At 39.6% G+C, this 23343-nt stretch overlaps 1 long non-coding RNA gene across 1 annotated transcript; it reads left to right on the forward strand.

Moving 5' to 3' along the window:
* Positions 1-8008: 8008 nt before the first annotated feature.
* Positions 8009-22368, forward strand: LOC131147213 (uncharacterized). The gene is made up of 4 exons (XR_009134652.1): positions 8009-10316; positions 10406-12288; positions 14935-15153; positions 22073-22368. It is a non-coding gene; the product is annotated as an uncharacterized LOC131147213 (long non-coding RNA).
* Positions 22369-23343: the final 975 nt, after the last annotated feature.

Below are 23343 nucleotides of genomic sequence, written 5' to 3' on the forward strand. Positions count from 1 at the left end.
TATATATATATTGCTTTTCTCTGATTCTTAATGAAAATCCTAGCTAACATCTGCTACTCTTTTCACCTTCTCCCTCATTTTCTTTTCCGGTTCTCTCTCTCTCTCTCTCTCTCTCTCTTCTACGACTGGAGTCGCCTCCCAGCTCCTAGGCCTCCTAGCTCCTTCTCTCTCGATCTCTTTGATTCTTGAACTCAAGGCCGTCTCAAACTCTTACTTATCCCTCTGTTTTTGAATCTCTCTAAAAAATACATGCCCTTCGTTAAAAAAAAAAAAAACCAAGTCCTAACCTCCCTTCGATACCCTCAATTCAATAGGAAAAGGGGGTTAATCTGCATTTTCCATGGTGGGGGAAAAACAAGCATCAGAAGATGCTTGAAGGATCGGATGCAAGATCGAGGAAAACAAACCACAGCAAACCCTTTCCAAGAGATAAGTACCTTCCCTCTCCCCTTTTTTTTTTTTAATTGATTTTATAAAAATAATAGTGAATGTGTATGATTACAATTATGAATTGTGCTGGATCTGAGTATTTGGAATTGCTGAGCTTGTGTATGAACCTACTTAAGGTTAGATCTATGACAGTGGATTTAGAATTAGGTTGGTGGACGAGAACGAAGACGAGTTGAACTCGCCTTCAACCCGGGGGGTGTCATATCCACGTTGACTTGTTGGACTTAACCTAGTGTGTTAGGGGCCTCAATTGTACCTGATTCAAGTTTAGTGGGCTCATTTTTTAGGATAGGCTTTAGCACATGAGGGCTTTAGGGTCACGTTTTAAAAATGGGTTTATTAAAAAAAAAAAGCCCAGCACAATTTTACTTTCAGATTAGGGCCTGAGTTGGTTATTTTAAATGGACTTGAATCGTTTTAAAAATGTGTGATGAGATGAGTTTTAACAAAAAGTTGGCCTGATTTAAAAAAATTTCAAATGGGCTTCTGTTTAAAAGCCTGATTGGGCCGAGACTATTTTAAAACTAGTTAGTGGGCTCATTTTAAAAATAAAGTCGGCTGCACTCTTTTTTTTTTTTTTAAAACAAGTCAGTAGGCTCATTTTTTAAATAGAGTGGGTTGAGCTTATTTAAAATGGGATATGGGCTGGCTTTTTAAAATAGGAATTGAGCTGGTTTTTCTTTTTTAAAGTGGGATTTGGGTTGGTTTAGAACAAACTATGGGTTCGAATCCAAGAGGGTAATAGATACAAGTCATAGGTGGAGAACAGAGTTCGAGTCCAAGGGGGTTTGTGATCTCCGGCGTGCGGGTAAGACCATGACGGCAAGAGATAAGGGCTTTTTATTTTTATTTTTATGGTGGCCGACTTATTATTTGCAAGCCACCGACTTATTGTTTCCAAAATTATATTGTTTCCAAGCCATCGACTTTATTTTTTCCAACTTGATTAGAGATACATATTAACAGATTTTTGGAAACAATAAAGTCGATGACTTGGAAACAATATAATTTTGGAAACAATAAGTCGGTGGCTTGGAAAAAATAAGTCGGCCACCATAAAAAAAAAAAAACCCTTATCTCTTGCCGTCTTGGTCTTACCCGCACGCCGGAGATCACAAAACCCCTTGGACCTGAGCTCTGTTCTGAACCCAAGACTTGTATCTGTTTATCCTCTTAGACCCAAACATATAGTCTGTTCTAATCCAGCCCAAATCCCACTTTAAAAAAGGAAAACCAGCTAAGTTCCTATTTTAAAAAGTCAGCCCAGTTCCCATTTTAAATGAGCCCAACCCACTCTATTTAAAAAAATGAGCACACTCACTTGTTTTTTAAAAAAAAAAGCCCAGCCAACTTTATTTTTAAAATGAGTCCACTAACTTGTTTTAAAATAGTCTCGGCCCACTCAGGCTTTTAAACAGAAGCCCATTTGAATTTTTTTTAAACCAACCAAACTTTTTGTTAAAACTCAGTCCATCACCCACTTTTAAAACGACTCAAGCTCATTTAAAACTAATCAACCCAGGCCCTGATCTGAAAGTAAAATTGGGCTGACCTCTTTTTTTTTAATAAACCCATTTTTAGAACGTGACCCCAAAGCTCTCATGTGCTAAAGCACATCCTGAAAAATGAGCCCACTAAACTTGAGTCAGGTACAGCTGAGGCCCCCAGCACACTAGGTTAACTCCGGCAAGTTAACTTGGGTATGACACCGCCTCGGGTTGAAGGCGAGCTCAACTCGGCTTCGTCCTCATCCACCAACCTAATTCTAAATCCACTGTCATAGATCTAACCTTAAGTAGGTTCATACACAAGCTTAGCAATTCCAAATACTCAAATTCACAACAGCACAACCCATACTTGTAATCATACACATTCACTATGATTCTTAGAAAATCAAAAAGAAAAAAAGAAAAGAAAAAGGGAAGGTACTTATCTCTTTGGAAGGGTACGTTGTGGTTAGTTTTATCATAAGACACTTGAAGAATCGGGTGCAAGATCGAGGAAAACAAACCACATCGTACCTTTCCCAAGAGATAAGTACCTACCCTCTCCTTTTTTTTTTTATTTTTTTTTTATTTTCTAAGATTCATAGTAAATGTGTATGATTACAAGTATAGGTTGTGCTTTTGTGGATCTGAGTATTTGGAATTGCTGAACCTGTGTATGAACCTACTTAAGGTTAGATCTATGACAGTGAATTTAGAATTAGGTTGGTGGACGGGGACGAAGACGAGTTGAACTAGCCTTCAACCCGGGGCGATGTCAAACCCAAGTTGACTCGCCAGAGTTAACCTAGTGTGTTGGGGGCCTCAACTGTACCTGACTCAAGTTTAGTGGGCTCATTTTTTAAGATGGGCTTTAGCACATGAGGGCTTCGGGGTCACGTTCTAAAAATGGGTTTATTAAAAAAAGAAAGGTCAGCCCAATTTTACTTTCAGATCAGGGCCTGGGTTGGTTAGTTTTAAATGGACTTGAGTCGTTTTAAAAATGGGTGATGGGCTGAGTTTTAACAAAAAGTTGGGCTGATTTAAAAAAATTTCAAATGAGCTTCTATTTAAAAGCCTGAGTGGGCCAAGACTATTTTAAAACAAGTCAGTGGGCTCATTTTAAAAATAAAGTCGGCTGCGCTCTTTTTTTTTTTTTAAAAAAAAAAAAAAAGTCAGTGGGCTCATTTTTTAAATAGAGTGGGTTGAGCTTATTTAAAATGGGAACTCAGCTGACTTTTTAAAATAGGAACTGAGCTGGTTTTTCTTTTTTAAAGTGGGATTTGGGCTGGTTTAGAACAGACTATGAGTTCGGATCCAAGAGGATAAATAGATAGAAGTCTTGGGTTCAGAACAAAGCTCGGGTCCAAGGGGTTTGTGATCTCCGGCGTGCGGGTAAGACCATGACAGCAAAAGATAAGGGTTTTTTTTTTTTTTTATGGAGGCCGACTTATTATTTCCAAGCCACCGACTTATTGTTTCCAAAATTATATTGTTTCCAAGCCATTGACTTTATTGTTTCGAACTTGATTAGAGATAGATATTAACAGATTTTTGGAAACAATATAATTTTGGAAACAATAAGTTGGTGGCTTGGAAACAATAGGTCGGCCACCATAAAAAATAAAAAAAAAACCCTTATCACTTGCCGTCTTGGTCTTACCCGCACGCCAGAGATCACAAACCCCTTGGATCCGAGCTCTGTTTTGAACCCAAGACTTGTATCTATTTACCCTGTTGGATCCGAACCCATAGTCTGTTCTAAACCAGCCCAAATCCCACTGTAAAAAAGAAAAACCAGCCCAGTTCCTATTTTAAAAAGTCAGCCTGGTTCCCATCTTAAATAAGTCCAACCCACTCTATTTAAAAAATGAGCACACTTACTTGTTTTTTTTTTTTTTAAAAAAAGGCCCAGCCGACTTTATTTTTAAAATGAGCCCACTAACTTGTTTTAAAATAGTCTCTACGCACTCAGACTTTTATACAGAAGCCCATTTGAAATTTTTTTAAACCAGCCGAACTTTTTTGTTAAAACTCAGCCCATCACTCATTTTTAAAACGACTCAAACTCATATAAAACTAACCAACCCAGGCCCTAGTCTGAAAGTAAAATTTGGCTGACCTCTGTTTTTTTAATAAACCCATTTTTAGAACGTGACCCCAAAGCCCTCATGTGCTAAAGCCCATCCTGAAAAATGAGCCCACTAAACTTGAGTCAGGTACAGTTGAGGCCCCCACCACACTAGGCTTAGTCCGGTGAGTCAACTTGGGTATGACACCGCCCCGGGTTGAAGGTGAGTTCAACTCGTCTTTGTCCCTATCCACCATCCTAATTCTAAATCCACTGTCATAGATCTAACCTTAAGTAGGTTCATACACATGCTCAACAATTCCAAAATACACAGATCCACAACAGCACAACCCATACTTGTAATCATACACATTCACTATGATTCTTAGAAATTAAAAAAAAAAAAAAGGAGAGGAAAGGTACTTATCTCTTGGGAAGGGTACGCTGTGGTTTGTTTTATCAGAAGAGACTTGAAGGGTCGGATGCAAGATCAAGGAAAACAAACCACAGCGTACCCTTCCCAAGAGATAAGTACCTTCCATCTCCATTTTTTTTTTCTAAGAATCAGAGTGAATGTGTATGATTACAAGTATGGGTTGCGCTGTTCTGGATATGAGTATTTGGAATTACTGAGCTTGTATATGAACCTACTTAAAGTCGACTGCGCTCTTTTTAAAAAAAAAAAAAACAAGTGAGTGGGCTCATTTTTTAAATAGAGTGGGTTGAGCTTATTTAAAATGGGAACTGGGCTGCCTTTTTACAATAGGAACTGAGCTGGTTTTTCTTTTTTAAAGTGGGATTTGGGCTGATTTTGAATAGATTATGGGTTCGGATCTAAGAGGGTAAATAGATATAAGTCTTGGGTTCAGAACAGAGCTTGGGTCCAAGGGGGTTTGTGATCTCCGACGTGCGGGTAAGACCATGACGGAAGGAGATTGGGGTTTTTTTTTTTTTTTTATGGTGGCTGACTTATTATTTCCAAGCCACCGACTTATTGTTTCCAAAATTATATTGTTTCCAAGCCATTGACTTTATTGTTTCCAACTTGATTAGAGATAGATATTAACTGATTTTTGGAAATAATAAAGTCGATGACTTGGAAACATTATAATTTTGGAAACAATAACTCGGTGGCTTGGAAACAATAAGTCGGCCACCATAAAAAAAAAACCCTTATCTCTTGCCGTCTTGGTCTTACCCGCACGCCGGAGATCACAAACCCCCTTGGACCCGAGCTCTATTCTAAACCCAAGACTTGTATCTATAGTCTATTCTAAACCAACCCAAATCCCACTTTAAAAAAGAAAAACCAGCTCAATTCCTATTTTAAAAAGTCAATCCAATTCCCATTTTAAATAAGTCCAACCCACTCTATTTAAAAAATGAGCACACTCACTTGTTGTAAAAAAAAAAGAGTCTAGCCGACTTTATTTTAAAAATGAGCTCACTAACTTGTTTTAAAAGAGTCTCGGCCCACTTAGGCTTTTAAACAAAAGCTCATTTGAAATTTTTTTAAACCAGCACAATTTTTTGTTAAAACTCAGCCCATCACACATTTTTAAAATGACTCATGCCCATTTAAAACTAACAAACCTAGGCCCTGATCTGAAAGTAAAATTGGGCTGACCTCTTTTTTTTTTTTAATAAACCCATTTTTAGAACGTGACCCCAAAGCCCTCATGTGCCAAAGCCCATCCTGAAAAATAAGCCCACTAAACTTGAGTCAGGTACGGTTAAGGCCCCCAACACAGTAGGTTAACTCCGACGAGTCAACTTGGGTATGACACCGCCCCGGGTTGAAGGCGAGTTCAACTCGTCTTCATCTCTGTCCACCAACCTAATTCTAAATTCACTGTCATAGATCTAACCTTAAGTAGGTTCATACACAAGTTTAGCAATTCCAAATACTCATATCCACAAAAGCATAACCTATACTTGTAATCAAACTTAGCTTCGGGCACCCGAACCACGGACAGAAAGTTTCTAACTTTTGTTTAGCCAATCGAGCTTGAACTCGAGCACCCGAACCTTAAAAGATGGCTTTTTTAGCTGAGTCTATTCGGGCCACTGAACCATAGTTTAGTCACCCGAAACCTTTCGGGTTACTTAATATTTTACCGTGGTTAAAAGGGTTAAACAGGGTTAATTTGTCTAAATTGATTTAACACAAATCTAATAATGCCCTATTTGTCCTAAATGGTCATAATTTGTCCTTGGTTTATATATATGAACTCATTTGTGTGGATTAGCAAAAAGATTAGCAAAAATCATCTCTATTTTCAAAATCCTATTTTATCCAAATACTCTCATTTCTTCATTCCCTTGATACGTTTTAGCATTGTGAGAGTTCCTTTGATTATGCTAGTACTTATTAGACATTGCTAACACTCCCATTGCTTTGGTTGATTATTGATATTGATTTTGGGGAGTTTAGTTAAATTTATCCCACAGATTTGAATATAGTAAATCTTGTGTTGGGATATACACACAAGCTTAAGGATCTTTGCATTGTCATTGCAAGATTCCTATAACTTTATTTTTGATGTGCAAATAATTTTTTACAAACTATAACATTTTCAAACTACTCTTGGAGTTATTTCATTGAAGGAAAATATTTTGAGTTAGTTTGAATATTTGATTAGCATCTTTGAAACTCTAATTTGTTATTGAGATTTGATATAACTTGTTTCAAAGATATAACTTGATTAAAACACTCTTAAGCATATTAGTTGTCGCGACATCCCGGAACCCAAACCAAGTGTGGGTTCTCGGCTAGCGAACATGGGGAAAATGGGTGTAATATGTGTGATTTTGAAAAAGATATTTTTGTGAGAAAACAATGTGAGATTGAGTCGCCACTAACCTTTTGAAGTGCGGTTAGAATACTTGATTGCTACCACATTAGGGGTAGAATCGGTCTGCGCAAACCAGAGTCAAGTTCGGGAGTACAATTACACGAGGGAAAGGTATTAGCACCGCTTACGCGCCTGTTCTTACGAACGATACCAGATTAATCAAGAATTATCCTAAAATAAATTGAATAAGCCTATTTAAAATTACTCCCTTTCAAAAAAATCAAAAGAAGGAAAATACTATATAGGTATTCTCTCATAACCAGGGCAAGCCAATACACCGAAGAGTCCATGCTCTTTGTTGCAATCATCGGGAAGGAAAATCGAAATAGAGTACAAAATACTCTCCCGGAGGTTTTTGAAATCCATAGGTTTTTCTAAATAAGAAAATACTATTTCGTGAGGTTTTCAAAATTTGTTTGGGATGAAAATGATTTTTTTTTTGTGCCTAAAACAAAATTTTTGTGATTTTTCCTAAGTGTGTAAGTTTTTTTGTGATTTTTCCCGAACTTCAAAAATAACACAAATAAGATCAATTGAAATCAAAGTACGAAAATATTTTTGAGATTTTTGAAAATTTTGTGATTTTTATGAATTTTCTAAATATCAATAAGAAGAATATGAAATGGAGAGAACCAGTGTTAATCGGTTCGGGGGAGGACGAATCGATCAAACGTTGACCGATCTGGGAAAAACCAGTTTAAGGTCTTGCTCGAGATCAATTTTGTGGATTTTTTGAATATCTCAAAATTTTCAGGCAAAAACCAAAAAGTTCCGAGCTTGAAGACATGACTTGAAATTTAAAACTTATTTGTGAAATTTTTGAATGTAAGAAAACAACTCCAATTTTGAAAAACATTTTGAAAATTTTACTATATTTTCTTCACAAATTTTCAAGTAATGTCAAGTTTCAAAGCTTTAATATTTTTTGAATTTTTCTGAGAAATTTTCCTCAATTTTTTTGTCCTTTATGAATATTTTATGATTTTTATGGATTTTGCGGAATTTATTGGAATTTATCTGTGAATTATTGAGGTTAAACCGGTTATCTACCGGTTCAACGGACCCAACCAGTTCGGGAATCCGAACCAGCCAGCTCGGGTCAACCCGGTTTAAGGCCTGGGGCAAGGCCAGATTGCCATGTGGCGCGTCGTGAACTGGGCAAGTTATAGTGGCACGGATTAGGGACATGGCGCAATCCACACCATCCCTAAGAAACACGCATTGTGTGGTCTAGAATCGTCCACATGAGGCCTTGAACCCGCGGAGGAGAGAGCGCCACGTGTTGCGCTCTGACTTGTTTTGAAAGTCATCATACAAAAACCAAAAATTTCCATTCTCGTCCATTTTGTTCTTTCATTTTTCTTCCCCTCTGAAACTTCCATGTTCCTCTCCATCGCTCTGCTCTTTGCATCCTGCCGCCGAACGAGCCTCCCATCATTACATGTCCGCTTGATCACTCCGTTTTGGTTGCAGATCTTCTGTTGGTCGTCATCCTCGCGCTACACCTCCGGCCACCACCGTCTTGGAATCTCACGACATACACGGCGATCCGAGCCCTCGATCACTCTCTGCCTCTCCCTATGACCATCCTGGCTATTCTACGAGCTTAAGCCCCAAGATCCTGCCTTCAGATTTTCCTCGTTCTTCAACAACTGATAATCACCATGACCGCCGTCAAGCTTAAACGCTGTAACTCCACGCCCTCGCTCTCGCCGTTTCTCTCCATGCGCCGGTGTTCCTTTCGTTGGCCTCAAGATCAGCTCCCAGCGCGTCACCATAGCCGTCGTGCCCGCCTTGGTTCTCACGGTGATGTGTCGATCGCTACACGCGGAACCGATGCCGCGACTTCAACCGCCGCCCCGGAATCGACCGCTGCATTTCTCCGTGGCCGAAGCTTTTCACCTTGTTCTTTTCTAGTCCACGCATTTTCGCTTCTCCGATTTTACCAGAGCATACGGCGAGGATGGGAATGCTGTGTAGTGGCAGCGACGGTGATGGCGGTGGAGTAGGGAGCGGAGAAGGAGTGGTTAGGGGGAGACAGGAGATCTATTCTGTGCTTCGACGACTACCCAGATGAGTTTCCTTGCTCTTTTTTATATTTTTGGTGTTTTCTTTTTGTGATTTCTGCAGACTGAGGTGGGTGAGTGAGGGTGTGTGTGTGGGTGAATGTTGTGAGATCGGTGAGTGGGTGAGGCTGTGTGTGGAGGTGAGTGCTTGTGAAATTGGCTTGATTGAATCTAAGGATCGGATGATGTAAGTGTTCTGTGTGTGAACCTGCTGAAGTTAGGGCTTCGGGGGTTTGGGGGGCGAGGTGGGAGACGGGTGAACCCGTCTCAACTCAATGAGTTGGATCTGAGTCAGGTTTCGAACGTTCAGTGGGCTACGTGGTGATTTTGGTTTTCAAAGTGAGAGTGGGCCTCATTTTACAATGGTAGTGGGCGGGCCTGTGCTTGTTGAAAATGAACCTGGCCTCGTTTTAAAACGTGAGTGGGCTGGGGTTGTTTAAAATGGGAGTTGGGTTGGTTTTTTTTTTTAAATGGGTTGTGTGGATGGAGTGGGTGGCTTTGGGTTAAGAATTGAAAATGGGGGCTCGGGGAAGTGCCTTGGAATGGGTTAACTACTCGAACCTGAACTTAGATTCGGGTATGGGGGTGATTCAAACATGGGGGGTTCAATTTGGGTTAGATCGGGAACTCGGGTATGAAAGTGTAAACAAATCAAGATTCGGAGGATCCGAATTCGAGCTCGAGTTTGGGTCGGCATCGGAGTTAGAATCCATGTTCGGGTGAGAACCTGAAACTCCCAAAGAATGATACCTGCATCTATTGCTCACATATAGTCACTTATGTATTGAGACAAGTTCAGAAAGTGGATTTAGGAATTTACCCTCCCTTGTTCTCCTCCGGTCTTCTTTTCCTGTCTGTGCGTGTTCGATTGGTCTGGTAGTCTGAATCTGAATGAGCTTCCGAGCTCTACCTTTTGCTTTCTCTTATAAACTGGTAGAACCTTCGCCACTGCTCTCTGTTTCCAGACAGTCCTCTCTCTAAATCAATCTTTTTTGGAGCAGCACCTCCCCTCTTTTCTTTCTCTCAATTCTCATGAAATGTTTCTGTGCTCTCCCTTTTTTAGAAAAATAGGCAGAACCTCCCCTCTTTTCTAACTTCCATCTCTTTCTCTCTCTCTCCCAATTCTTGCAGGGTTTCCTTCTATCTCTCCCCCATCTCTTCTACAGTGCGAACCTCCCTATTTATAGGGAGGCCGTGGGTGTGTTTTGGCGCCAATTCTCTCTGCCAACTGATTTCCCCAATAACAAACTGTGTCAGGGAATAATTTTCTGGCACGCGTGACTGATTTCCTTTTTGATTCCCGGCTAACAAATTCCTCCCCTTCTGTGCAGGTGACTTTTGATGGTCTACGTGGCGAACGGGAAATGGAGGGCATTTTGAGTGTCTCCTGGTGGGCATGGTTTCTCTTATTTGATTTTATTTTTGTAATTCCTTTTTCTGTTGCTAACCAATTTCCCTCGGTTTTGCTGGGTGATCCAGGTGGCAGTGTAGGAGAGGACGCGGAATATATTTTTTGTGTTTTCTTTTTTTCGTAGTTTCCCTCTTATTTTTACTTTTGTAACCTCAGTATGTACCCCCGAGAATTCTCTCCCTCAACATTTAACTTGTATATTTTATTAACTTAGTATATTTTACCCGGGATTCACACATGCACACACTCCTTGTGGCATTTTTCATCTTTTGACTTTGATCCATTTAGTTGACCCAATTTGCCCAAGAAACACCTAACAATAAAGTATGATTTTAAAATCCAATCAACAGACTCGGTTTTGACAACTAAAATTTTGAAGAACTCAATTAAAACCTGACTTGAATTTTGAAGGGCTCACCTCAATATTTTAGGACTCAAACTCAAATTAAGGAACACGATCCCCATTTTGAAATTTGACAAAAAGGTTTTGAATTTTGGAAATTACACTTGCAAGGAACTCAAACTGAATAACAAAATCAAATACAACAATTAGAACTCGAAAGAATTAGGAGACCCTATTCATGATTTAGAACCCTCAATTTGACTCGGGGGATCGTCATTCAAATTTAAGAATGAACGTTGAATACATGAGAAGATCAATTTAAAATCATGGTAGAAAATGACTTTCAAAATTTCAAAAGCTCTCTCGAGATAAATGGGATATCATAATAGGGCTCTAGTTACGAACAAGGATCGAGGGCTCAATTAGGCTTAAAATAAATTTTATTACACTAGGTCTTTTCAGAAAGGTCTCGTAAAAATTAAGGTGTCTACAATAGTTATCACATCTTATTGAGTGTTGTTTACACAAAGATACATATCACTAAGCTTACATTTAGTGATATAGTTTATGTGCATTTAATTGATTACATTTGGTAAATATTTGCTTGATTGAGAAGTATAATCACTGTACCTTGTTATATTGTGAAAAATACTGTTGTATTCCAAGCGTGACTTGAGGGGGTGGTGATCCAGTCTGGTCAGGATTGGTTGTAAAAGTTGAGGTTAGTCTTGTGTTAATTGACTTGATTGTAAATGTTGAGGTTAGTCATGTGCTAATTGACCTAATTATTTAGGTGTCGTTCCACCTGTTAAGTGAGCTTATAGTGATAATTCTTGTGCTTGTTAGCCAAGTTATGGACATAGGCAGTTTGCCGAACCTCAATAACATTTCTGGATGTCATCTCTATTTACCGCTTTGTTGTACATGTTTAGTTAAATTATTTGTGCAGTTTAATTTTCGCTATATATTTAAATTCATTTACTTATCTGCACTAGATTGACCATAGAGTTGTGTAATATTGCTGTTAGTTATTTGACCCAGGGAATAAATTTTTAGAATACCAATTCACCCCCCTTTTTGGGATTATACCAACACTAACAATTAGTATCACAGCCTCGTTGTACTAGACTTAACAGCTTTTGTAAAAGATTGTAAGGCCTCAAATTGGTGTATCCCAATTGTGTGGGAGTAGATTTTTTGCAAGCCCCCGCAATGTTTTCTGGTGAAAATTTTTCTGATTGGAAATTTAGAATGACTATCTTTATAAAATCATTGAGTTGGAGGACTTGGAGAGTTATTTCTTAAGGGGATATCTTGCTTATGAAAACTGTCAATAATGTTGATATTCCTAAATTTGAAATTGAGATGAATGAGAATGACATGAATTGTTTACAAATAAATTTTGACACCATGAATATTCTATTTTATGCCCTAGATGCTCATATCTTTCGTAAAGTAAGGGCATGTAAAAACGCTAAAGAGATATGGGAGGAACTCGAAAAGAAACACGGAGTCACTAAGTAAGAAAAGGTGATCACTTCTTGTGACTCAAGCTCTACAGATCTTGAAGGAGGTAAACCGTGCTTCACAGCTTTCACCGACAATGAGGTAATCTCGTTTCCTACGCTATTACATAACTTTGGTAATGATTCATGTGATGATTTGAATGATGCATTTGATACTGAATCATGTAATAGATTTGATAGTGAAAGTATGCCTACTTATGAAGAACTGCAAGTTGAATATGTTAAAATTCATTAGTCACTTGTTAAAGCTAACAAAAGATATATTGCTTTGAAAAATAAGTATAAGACATCTATGAAAGAATGTGAGTCAAAAGTTCTTGTTGAAAGGGAAAATTATTTCAAAATCAAGAAGTTACTAAACAATAATGAAAAGTTGGAAGAAGAGTTGAATGTCTTAAGATCTCAAACTTCGAGTGATAATAAGAAAGATCTTCTCATTTTAGAATTGGAATGTAAAGCAAACAATATGACTAAAGAGTTTATGAATCTTCAGAATGTTTGTAAAGGTTTAGAGAACTTAAAAATTCAAGATCTAGAAAAGAAAATAGAAGACCAGTCTAAGATCATCCATACATTCACTAGAGATAAAGAAAACTTTGACAAGCTCTTAGGATCACAAAAGATAACCTTAGATGAGGAAGGTATAGGTTTTAATGGAATTGAAAATAGGAAAAGGAAGAATCTATACATGGGATACTTTGTAGAAGAATCTAAACATTATGCTAGTACCTCCTCTAGTCCATACACTCACACCACGTGCATCTTATGTAAAAAAAAATTGGGGCATATAAAATTTGATTGCCCATTTAAAAGAAAAGGTGTGAAACCCAAACGGGTTTGGAGAGTCAAAGAACCATATTATCCTAACCCATCAAGAATCAAAGGTAGAAAAATGGTATGAGTTGTCAAAAAGGGAAACTCCTTAGGACTTAAGGATGAACAAATTCAAATTGGAATTACATAAATGCTTTCCTTAGGTTCTAGGTTTTGGAGGAGTTATGTCTATTAGCCTACAAAGTGGTATGTTCCTAAAATGTCAAATCTTAGCATATTCATTCCACCTTTGGTATACTAAGATAATTTGAGAATCAAGTCAATCTACAAATCCAAGCATATAACCAATTTGAACATAATGCATATACCGTCTTCTGCTGTTAGGTTGTATAGATGAAATAACTTTTTACCGGGTACCCAATGCGGATCGAGTCATATGAGTGGTAACAGGGTAGTTGATGTGGCCGATTGGCGAATATTGTTGGTGACGAGTGAATATTTATTATTGTTTATAAAAAAAATTATATGAAAATCAAGGCGTCACAGTTTGGCATTAGAGCCTAGTTGTTAGGTTCTGTAGCTTTTAATAGACAGCGGAATACAATTTCAGAGTATAGGAGTGGATTTTAAGGGAAATTGGAGATGGGCAGATTGAAATGTGAGTTAATGATTGTTAGATGATGAGGTGAGAATTTAGGGTTCTATCTTACGGCCTAGAGATAGGAGTACCGGGGTTATTTCTGTGTTTTTCTTGTGGTGATGATTTTATAAAAACCATGGATACTATTGTGGGTCTTGTTTCTGAGTGGTAGGGTTGAATCATAAATGGGGGTTAAGGATGTGGAGATAAATGGTTATAGAAGAGTAATTTATGAATTATAGCAGTGTATTGGTTAGGTGATAGTAATTGTATGCTGAGATTAGTTGCTCCCTTTGCATGATGGATCCGGGAAACAGTAACACGAGTGCGGGAGGTGATGGAGTAAAACCTTCTAGTATGGGTGGTAGAGACCTTGACGCAATATTGCGTAGCGTCACGCAGTAGGTGATGGCGGAGATGGCCAGGAGTTCAGGGGAGCGGAGTTGCATGATCGAGCAATTCACGCGTATACGACCCCCATCTTTTGTTGGAGGAGCAGACCCACTAGTAGCAGAGAACTGGGTTCAGAACATAGAGGACATATTGGCAGTTCCCTTATGTACAGACAGGTAGAGGGTGTTATTTGCGACATTTAAGTTGACTAGGGAAGCAAAATGCTGGTGGAGGTCGATGAGATTACTAGAGCAGTAAAGGCCTGACCCTATAGCGATGATGTGGAGTCGTTTTAGGGAAATTTTTTTCGAGCGGTACTTTCCTTGTAACGTCCCTCAATAAAACACAACATAATAAAAAATGACCAACCCGAACTCGTTGGTAGCGAGGACATCTATCAAATACAGCGGAAAAACCTAGCAGCAGTAAACATAAAAATCCAAACATTCATTCATAAAACATAATACCAGAGCTCTCTATTAACATCAATATACTGTTCATATGTACAATATCCAAAAAGTCAAAATAACACTAGGACTATACAACCAAAAAAAAAATCTCCTAGTCCTAGCTCAAGGCTTATCCTTCTAGTAGGGAAGCACCAATCACTCAACGGCGGCCCTGACCCACCGGTCTCTCTGCGTTACCTGAAAAATATATTATTGTTGGGGGTGAGACACTTTTCAGTAAAGGAAAATAAACTAAATACAGCTCTGTGGCAACATGAACATTTAATGTGCTTATACATATACCATACATTTTATAACTCTGGAAATAATCATAATATCATACTAGATAATCATATATTTTCATATTCGTTAATAAATCATAACATACATAAACATTTGTTGTAACTGTAGTACTGTAAATATACACCCAGGATGAATAGCTGACTAATGTCATGTATTACCCCCATAATAGGTTGTGCAGCCTGAAGACGAGACCCGACAATGGCTGGCCGACCACTGCCGAATCAGATATGTTTGTAAGTACGATGGGCCCGCCACACCCTGGTCCGAACTGTCAGGTGGACGTCCACACTCTACTGAAAGCCATATCGATTATCCATCTCCCATCCCCTCGTGGAATGGTTAGCACTAATATGGCCTCGTGCCAAAATCTGAACTACCCATAGCTACGGTACCGAGCTCCTGCTCTGAACTAAACTAACATCCTGATTTTAATAACATATAGTACATGATCATACATAACATCATCACGGCCTTGTGCCGAAAACATAGATACGGCCTTGCGCCGAAATCATACATATGGCCTCGTGCCAAAATCATGGTAAATACGGCCTCGCGCCGATAATATAATAAATATGGCCTCGCGCCAATAATATAAGTGTGGCCTTGCGCCAAAATATAAGTACGGCCTCGTGCCGACAATATAATAAATACGGCCTCGCGCCGCAATCGTTTCAAGTAGTTACATTCTGAAAATACATTGTTCATCATATAATCCTCAAAACTATCACAATATACTCATCGTTTCATAATATCTGAAAATATGCTTCGCTTGTAAAATCGTTCACATCATGATTCACTTCACATAAAAGTAATGTTCATGCCACACATATGTCGTTTAAAGTCATGCTTCATGTTCTAAAATCATCATTTCTAGCATCTCATACATACATATATTTAATAATCATAATAGCAGTATTTCCCAAACATACGTTGCATATATGATAAACAAATGTAACATATGTTTTTCTGAAAATAAATTTGCTCATAAATTATAATTACTTGCATGGAAAATATCTGTTTTAATTTATTCCCTTACCTGGCTGCTGAGAAAGCCCCCTAAAATCCTATGCTAACCCCCGTATGACTTCCTGATCAACACCCTGAAACTCAAAACTCTCAGTATTAAACATTAGTATTTTTATGCGTACGTTAATTTCTATAACTACCATGAAGTCTAATTTGACTTAAAAAGTTTTACCTCAACCTAGGGATGATTTCCAACTTCATTTTCCCAACGATCCGCTCCGGCAAACTCGTAGGGAACTTCGCCAGGAACGTCGTCGTAGCCTCAGATCTTCGATCCAGCGTAAAACTAGCCCAAAATCGAAGAGAGAGAGTGAGAGGGCCGAAGAGGAGAGAGAGAGAGTGAGAGAGAGGAAGCTTAATATGAAATAAAAATCGGATTTTTCATATATATAGACAGCGGAATTTGTCGACGAGCCCAATCTTCGTCGACGAGTTCTTTATAAATTTCGTCGACGAAATTCAGGCTGCCTCCGAACCCCTCTCGGTATTTTCTCATTGATGAAGCCCTGTGTTCATCGACGAAATCTTTGAAGCCTTCGCGCCGACGAAATCCGGTGTTCGTCAACGAAGCTGGGCAGCTTCCTTTGTTCCTTTTTCCAATTTCCCTTTCTCCTTTCTTTTATTATTTAAATTTCACTTTTAAAATTCGGGTCGTTACATCCTCCCCTCTTTATAAAAATTTCGTCCTCGAAATTTGCTATTCACATAATTTCATCATCCCTTATTAGGCAAAATGATCTACTTGTTTTATTACTTACCCTCACTTGTGACGGAGGAATACCGTGGTTACAACTCAAGTTTTGGGAGATTACATATATCAAAAGAAAACTTCTCCCAAAACTAAAATACCTCGTACTACTAAATGTTACATGTACCTACAAAAGAAAACTACATATTTACTCACATTTTCTAATTACATTTATATTTCTTAAAATAACTGTGAATACCTCTGTCTCATCTGCTCCTCGGACTCCCAAGAAGCTTCTTCTACTGCATGATTCCTCCACAAAATTTTTATCTGAGAAATCTTCTTATTACGTAACTCATGTACCTTCCTATCCAGAATACGTATTGGTACCTCCTCATACCCCAGTGAATCACTAAGCTCCAACTCATCATAATTGATGATATGAGAAGGGTCTGAGACGTATTTTCTTAACATAACAACATGGAATACATCGTGGATCCTGGATAACACAGGTGGTAAAGCTAACCTATAGGCCACCGGTCCCACTTTCTCTAAAATCTCAAACGGACCGATGAACCTAGGGCTAAGTTTATCCTTCCTTCCAAATCTCATAACTCTTTTCAATAGAGCTATCTTCAAAAATACGTGATCTCCCACGTCGAACTCTAAGTTCCTGCGGCGATTATCGGCATAACTCTTTTGTCGGCTCTAAGCTGCACTAATCATTTCCCTGATAAGCCGAACCTTCTCGTATGCCTGCTGCATAAACTCTGGTCCCAGTACTCGCCACTCACCCACTTCATCCCAATATAAAGGAGATCGACATCTCCTACCGTATAGTGCCTTAAACGGTGTCATGCCAATACTGGACTGGTAGCTGTTATTATACGCAAACTCTACTAATGACACGAACTGCATATCTTCTGGTATTTGTATCGTTCTCTCAGTCTATCCGTCGGACTGAGGATGGAATGTCGTACTAAATGATAACTGAGACCCCAGAGCCTCCTGTAAACTCCTCCAAAATCATGACGTGAATCGTGAGTCTCGATCTGACACAATGGATACAGGCACTCCATGAGAACGAACTATCTCCTGAACGTAAATCTCTGCCAATCGGCTGAGGGAATAGCTGATCTTGATAGGGAGAAAATGGGCGGACTTGGTCAATCGATCTACTATCACTCAAATCGCATTTTGGTCATGTAATGTCGTCGGCAGTCCTGTAATAAAGTCTATAGAAATATGATCCCACTTCCACTTTGGGATAAATAATGGCTGCAACTGCCCTGTTGGCCTCTGGTGCTCAACCTTTACCTATTGGCACGTCAAACATTGGCTACATACTTGGTAATCTCCCTCTTCATTTCGCTCTACCAGTAAAACTCTTGCAGATCCCTGTACATTTTCGTACTGCCGGGATGAATCGTGTACAAAGTCCTGTGAGTCTCCTCTAAAATCATCCTCCTAATGTCAGCATCTACAGGAACACATAGTCTGGAACGAAACCGCAAAGCTCCGTCATCTGAGATGCAGAATTCCTCTCCCTGACCACTCTGCACTCTGTCCATCACCTCTACTAACTCTGGATCTTCCTTTTGGGCAGCTTTAATTCTTTCCTGCAGAGTAAGCTGTACCACTAAGCTGGCGATACATACTGGAGTATTACTCTTTATCAACTCTATGCCGAGTCTCTCCAGATCCTTCATGATCGGATGCTGAATATCCATAGCTACCAACGCTGATATTCTAGACTTCCTGGTCAGTGCATCAGCTACCACGTTTGCTTTCCTTGGGTGATAACTGATAGTACAGTCAAAATATTTAATCAACTCTAACCACCTTCTCTGTATCGTATTCAACTCCTTCTAGGTGAAGAAATATTTCAAACTCTCGTGGTCAGAGAAAATCTCGCACTGCTCGCCATACAGGTAATGCCTCCAAATTTTCAGTGCGTGTACTACTACAGTCAACTCAAGATCGTGGGTAGGGTAGTTCTTTTCGTACTCTTTCAACTGTCTAGATGCATACGCTACTACCCTGCCATGCTGCATCAACACATAGTCAAGTCCTTTCAAGGACGCATCACTATAGATAGTATAACCCTCACCCCCAGATGGGATAATCAATACCGGTGCTGTGACTAGTCTCTGCTTCAGCTCCTGAAAGTTCTGCTCACAGCTGTCGTCCCACTCAAATCTGGCATTCTTCCTAGTAAGTCGTGTCAGAGGCCCTGATAGGGCTAAGAATCCCTCGACAAAACAACGATAGTAATCGGCTAACCCGAAGAAATCTTGATCTCCTGGACGTTCCTCGGTCTAGCCCAATTCACCACCGCCTCAATTTTACTGGGATCTACAGAAATTCCGTCTCCTGAGATGACATGCCCCAAAAATACAACTTTCTCAAGCCAGAAATCACACTTGCTGAACTTGGCATACAACTTCTTCTCCCTGAGCATCTGTAAAACCCGCCTCAAATGTATATCATACTCCTCATTGCTCCTCGAATAGACCAGTGCATCATCAATAAAAACAACCACGAACTGGTCTAGGTATTGATGGAAGACTCGTTTCATCAAGTCCATAAATACCGCAGGAGCATTCGTCAGACCAAATGGCATAACAAGAAACTCGTAATGCCCATACCTGGTCCTGAAAGCCGTCTTTGATACATCTTCTGCTCTCACCTTCACCTGATGGTAACCTGATTTGAGATCGATCTTCGAATACACCCGTGTACCCTGGAGCTAGTCAAACAAGTCATCTATATGGGGTAGGGGATACTTGTTCTTGATAGTCACTTTATTAATTTCTCTATAATCTATGCGCATCCTCATAGACCTGTCTTTCTTCTTCACAAATAGCACTGGGGCTCCCCACGGAGATACACTAGGCCATACGAAGCCTTTATCAAGTAAGTCCTGCAATTGGTCTTTCAATTCTGTCAACTCTGCCGGCGCCATTTAGTACGGTGCTTTAGAAATCGGCACTGTACCTGGAAGTAGATCAATAGAAAAATCTACTTCACGATTAGGCGGCAAACCTAGTAACTCATCTGGAAACAAGTCTGTAAATTCTTTCACCACAGACGTATTAATAAGTTTTAATTCATTTTTTGACATTTCCTTCACAAAAGCCACGAATCCCATCCAACCATTCTGAAGCAGTCTCCTTGCCTGAACAACTGAGACCATCTGAGGTAAGGATTGCATTTGTGACCCTGCAAATCTAAATTCTGGTTTCCATGGAGGTCTGAATATCACTTCTCTAGCACGACATTCGATAATAGCATAATTAGCCACTAGCCAATTCATGCCAAAAATAATATCAAATCCGTGTATATCCAGCACCACCAAATCCACAAATAAAATCTTCCCCTGAACATCAACTGGGCAACCACAGAGTACCCTACTACATCTCACCGTTGACCCGATCAGTGTAGCCACTAATAACTCGACATCTAATGATTGCGTTTCTGCTTCACATAATTTTACACACTCTAAGGACACAAACGAATGTGTGGCACCAGAATCAAAAAGTTCAATAACTTTAAATGAAAACATACTAACAGTACCTGTCACTACGTTGTCGGCCGCCTCAGCGTCGCCCGACGTCAAAGCAAAAACTCTGAATGGGGCCGTATTCCTCTGCTGGCCTCCTCGTGGTGCCTGATAACCTCCTCGTGCAGGTCTAGGAGCAGGAGCAGTACTAGTCTATGTCGGACACTCCCTCATCATATGCCTTGACTCCCCGCACCTGTAGCAGACACCTTGCCCGGCACGACACTCCCCTAGGTGTCTTTTCCCATAAGATGGGCAGGCTGGAGATGGCTACGCGCCCTGGGAACCGCGATGCCCGGTCTCCTATTTTCGGTCTTTATAATAGCCACCTCTCTTCCACATACCATGTCCAACCCCCTGCTGGGAACCAGAAGGTGTAGACCTCTTCTTCTGCCTTCACTCCTCAGCCTCCAATCGATCACCAATCTCGGCTATAGTGGCTCTATCTACTAACTCAGCAAAATCCTGCAACTTTAGAATTGATACTTGCCTGTATATTTCCCTTCTCAAACCTCTTTCAAACTTCTGAACTTTCTTCGCCTCATCTGGAATAATGTACGGGGCGAAGCGGGATAACTCAATGAACCTCGCCGCGTACTGTTGTACTGACAGCTGTCCCTGCTTCAGATTCATGAACTCCGAAATCTTAGCCTCCCTGGATGAGTCTGGAAAATACCTGTCGAAGAATATCTCTCTAAATCGCTCCCATGTCATCTCTACAGGTATAGTCTTCTACTGCTTTAACAATTTCACTGCGGACCACTATCTCTCAGCCTCTCTCGTCAATCTGTAGGTGGCAAACAACATCTTCTACTCCTCTGAACACTGCAGCACAACAAATATCTTCTCCATCTCCTGGACCCAGTTTTCAGCGACTGCAGGATCCGTCCCTCCTAAGAAAGCTGGAGGGCTCATATTAATGAACTTCTCTATAGAACTACAGTGGCCTACCGATGAACCACCCTGTTCCCTCGAACTCTTGGCAATTTCTGCCATAACCTGCTGTGCTACGTTGCGTAAGACTGCATCTGAATCACTACCCATAGCGCCTGAGGGCCCAGCACCCTCACTCCCACTGGCGTGGGCACTATTGCCACCAAGGTCCATCCTGAAAAACAGGTAACTTAACTCAAAACCTCTTTCTCTACTTGTATCACTCAACTCAAATGCTATTTTCCCCTATTCAATTCATCTCTCATAATCTCAATTCAAGGTTCAATCCTGCAACCTAGATACCCAACCTGACGATAGTTTACAATGAATTTCCTGAAGTCGTCACCCTAGGAAAATCATACAAACCACCACGGAAGTCCTGCATCTAAACTACAAAACTAGACCTCAAATTCCCTTATTCCTATACTCTGGTATTATTATTGCTGGACTCTAAAGTCTGTAGAATCTAGTATCCTAGGCTCTGATACCAAATGTAGCGTCCCTCAATAAAACACAACATAATAAATAAATGGTCAACCCGAACCCGTGGGTAGCGAGGACATCTATCAAACACAGTGGAAAAGCCTAGCAGCAGTAAACATAAAAATTCAAACATTCATCCATAAAACATAATACCAGAGCTTTCTATTAACATCAATATACTATTCATATATACAATCTCCAAAAAGTTAAAATAACACTAGGACTATGCAACAACAAAAAATCTCCTAGTCCTAGCTCAGGGCTTATCCTTCTAGTAGGGAAGCACCAATCACTCAATGGCGGCTCTGACTCGCTGGTCTCTCCAGGTTTCCTGAAAAATATATTATTGTTGGGGATGAGACACTTTTCAGTAAAGGAAAATAAACTAAATACAGTTGTATGACAACATGAATATTTAAGGTGCTTATACATATACCATACATTTCATAACTTTAGAAATAATCATAATATCATACTGAATAATCATGTATTTTCATATTCGTTAATAAATCATAACATACATAAACATATGTTCTAACTGTAGTACTGAAAATATACACCTAGGATGAATAGTTAGCTAATGTCATGTATTACCCCCCATGACGGGTTGTGCAGCCTGAAGGCGGGATCCGACAATGGCTGACTGACCACTGCCGAATCAAATATGTCTGTAAGTACGATGGGCCCACTACACCCTGGTCCGGACTGCAAGGTGGATGTCCACACTCTACTGAAAGCCACATCGACTATCCATCTCTCATCCCTTTATGGAATTGTTAGCACTAATATGGCCTCGTGCCAAAATCTGAACGACCCATAGCTACGGTACTGAGCTCCTGGTCTGAACTAAACTAACATCCTAGTTGTAATAACATATAGTACATGATCATACATAACATCATCACGGCCTCGTGCCGAAAACATAGATACGACCTCGTGCCGAAATCATACATATGGCCTCGTGCCAAAATCATGGTAAATACAGCCTCGTGCCGATAATATAAGTGTGGCCTCGCGCCAAAATATAAATACAGTCTTGTGCCGACAATATAATAAATACGGCCTCGCACCGCAATCGTTTCACGTAGTTACATTCTGAAAATACATCGTTCATCATATAATCCTCAAAACTATCACAATATACTCATCGTTTCATAATATCTGAAAATATGCTTCGCTCGTAAAATCATTCACATCATGATTCACTTCATATAAAAGTAATGTTCATGCCACACATATGCCGTTTAAAGTCATGCTTCATGTTCTAAAATCATCATTTCTAGCATCTCGTACATACATATATTTAATAATTATAATAGCAGTATTTCCCAAACATACGTTGCATATATGATAAACAAATGTAACATATGTTTTTCTGAAAATAAATGTGCTCATAAATTATAATTACTTGCATGGAAAATATCTACTTTAATTTATTCTCTTACCTGGCTACTGAGAAAGCTCCCTAAAATCCTATTCTAACCCCCGTATGACTTCCTGATCAACACCCTGAAACTCAAAACTTCCAGTATTAAACATCAGTATTTTCATGCGTACGTCAATTTCTATAACTACTATGAAGTCTAATTTGGCTTAAAAAGTATTACCTCAACCTAGGGATGATTTCCAACTTCGTTTTCCCAACTATCCGCTCCGACAAACTCGTAGGGAACTTCACCAAGAACATTGTGGTAGCCTCAGATCTTCGATCCGGCATAAAACTAGCCCAAAATTGAAGAGAGAGAATGAGAGGGCCGAAGAGGAGAGAGAGAGAGAGTGAGAGAGAGGAAGCTTAATATGAAATAAAAATAAGATTTTTCATATATATAGACAGCAGAATTCGTTGACGAGCCTGATCTTCGTCGACGAGCTCTTTATAAATTTCG

The sequence above is a fragment of the Malania oleifera genome, unplaced genomic scaffold (genome assembly GCF_029873635.1).
Source record: "Malania oleifera isolate guangnan ecotype guangnan unplaced genomic scaffold, ASM2987363v1 ctg563, whole genome shotgun sequence".
NCBI lineage: Eukaryota > Viridiplantae > Streptophyta > Magnoliopsida > Santalales > Ximeniaceae > Malania > Malania oleifera.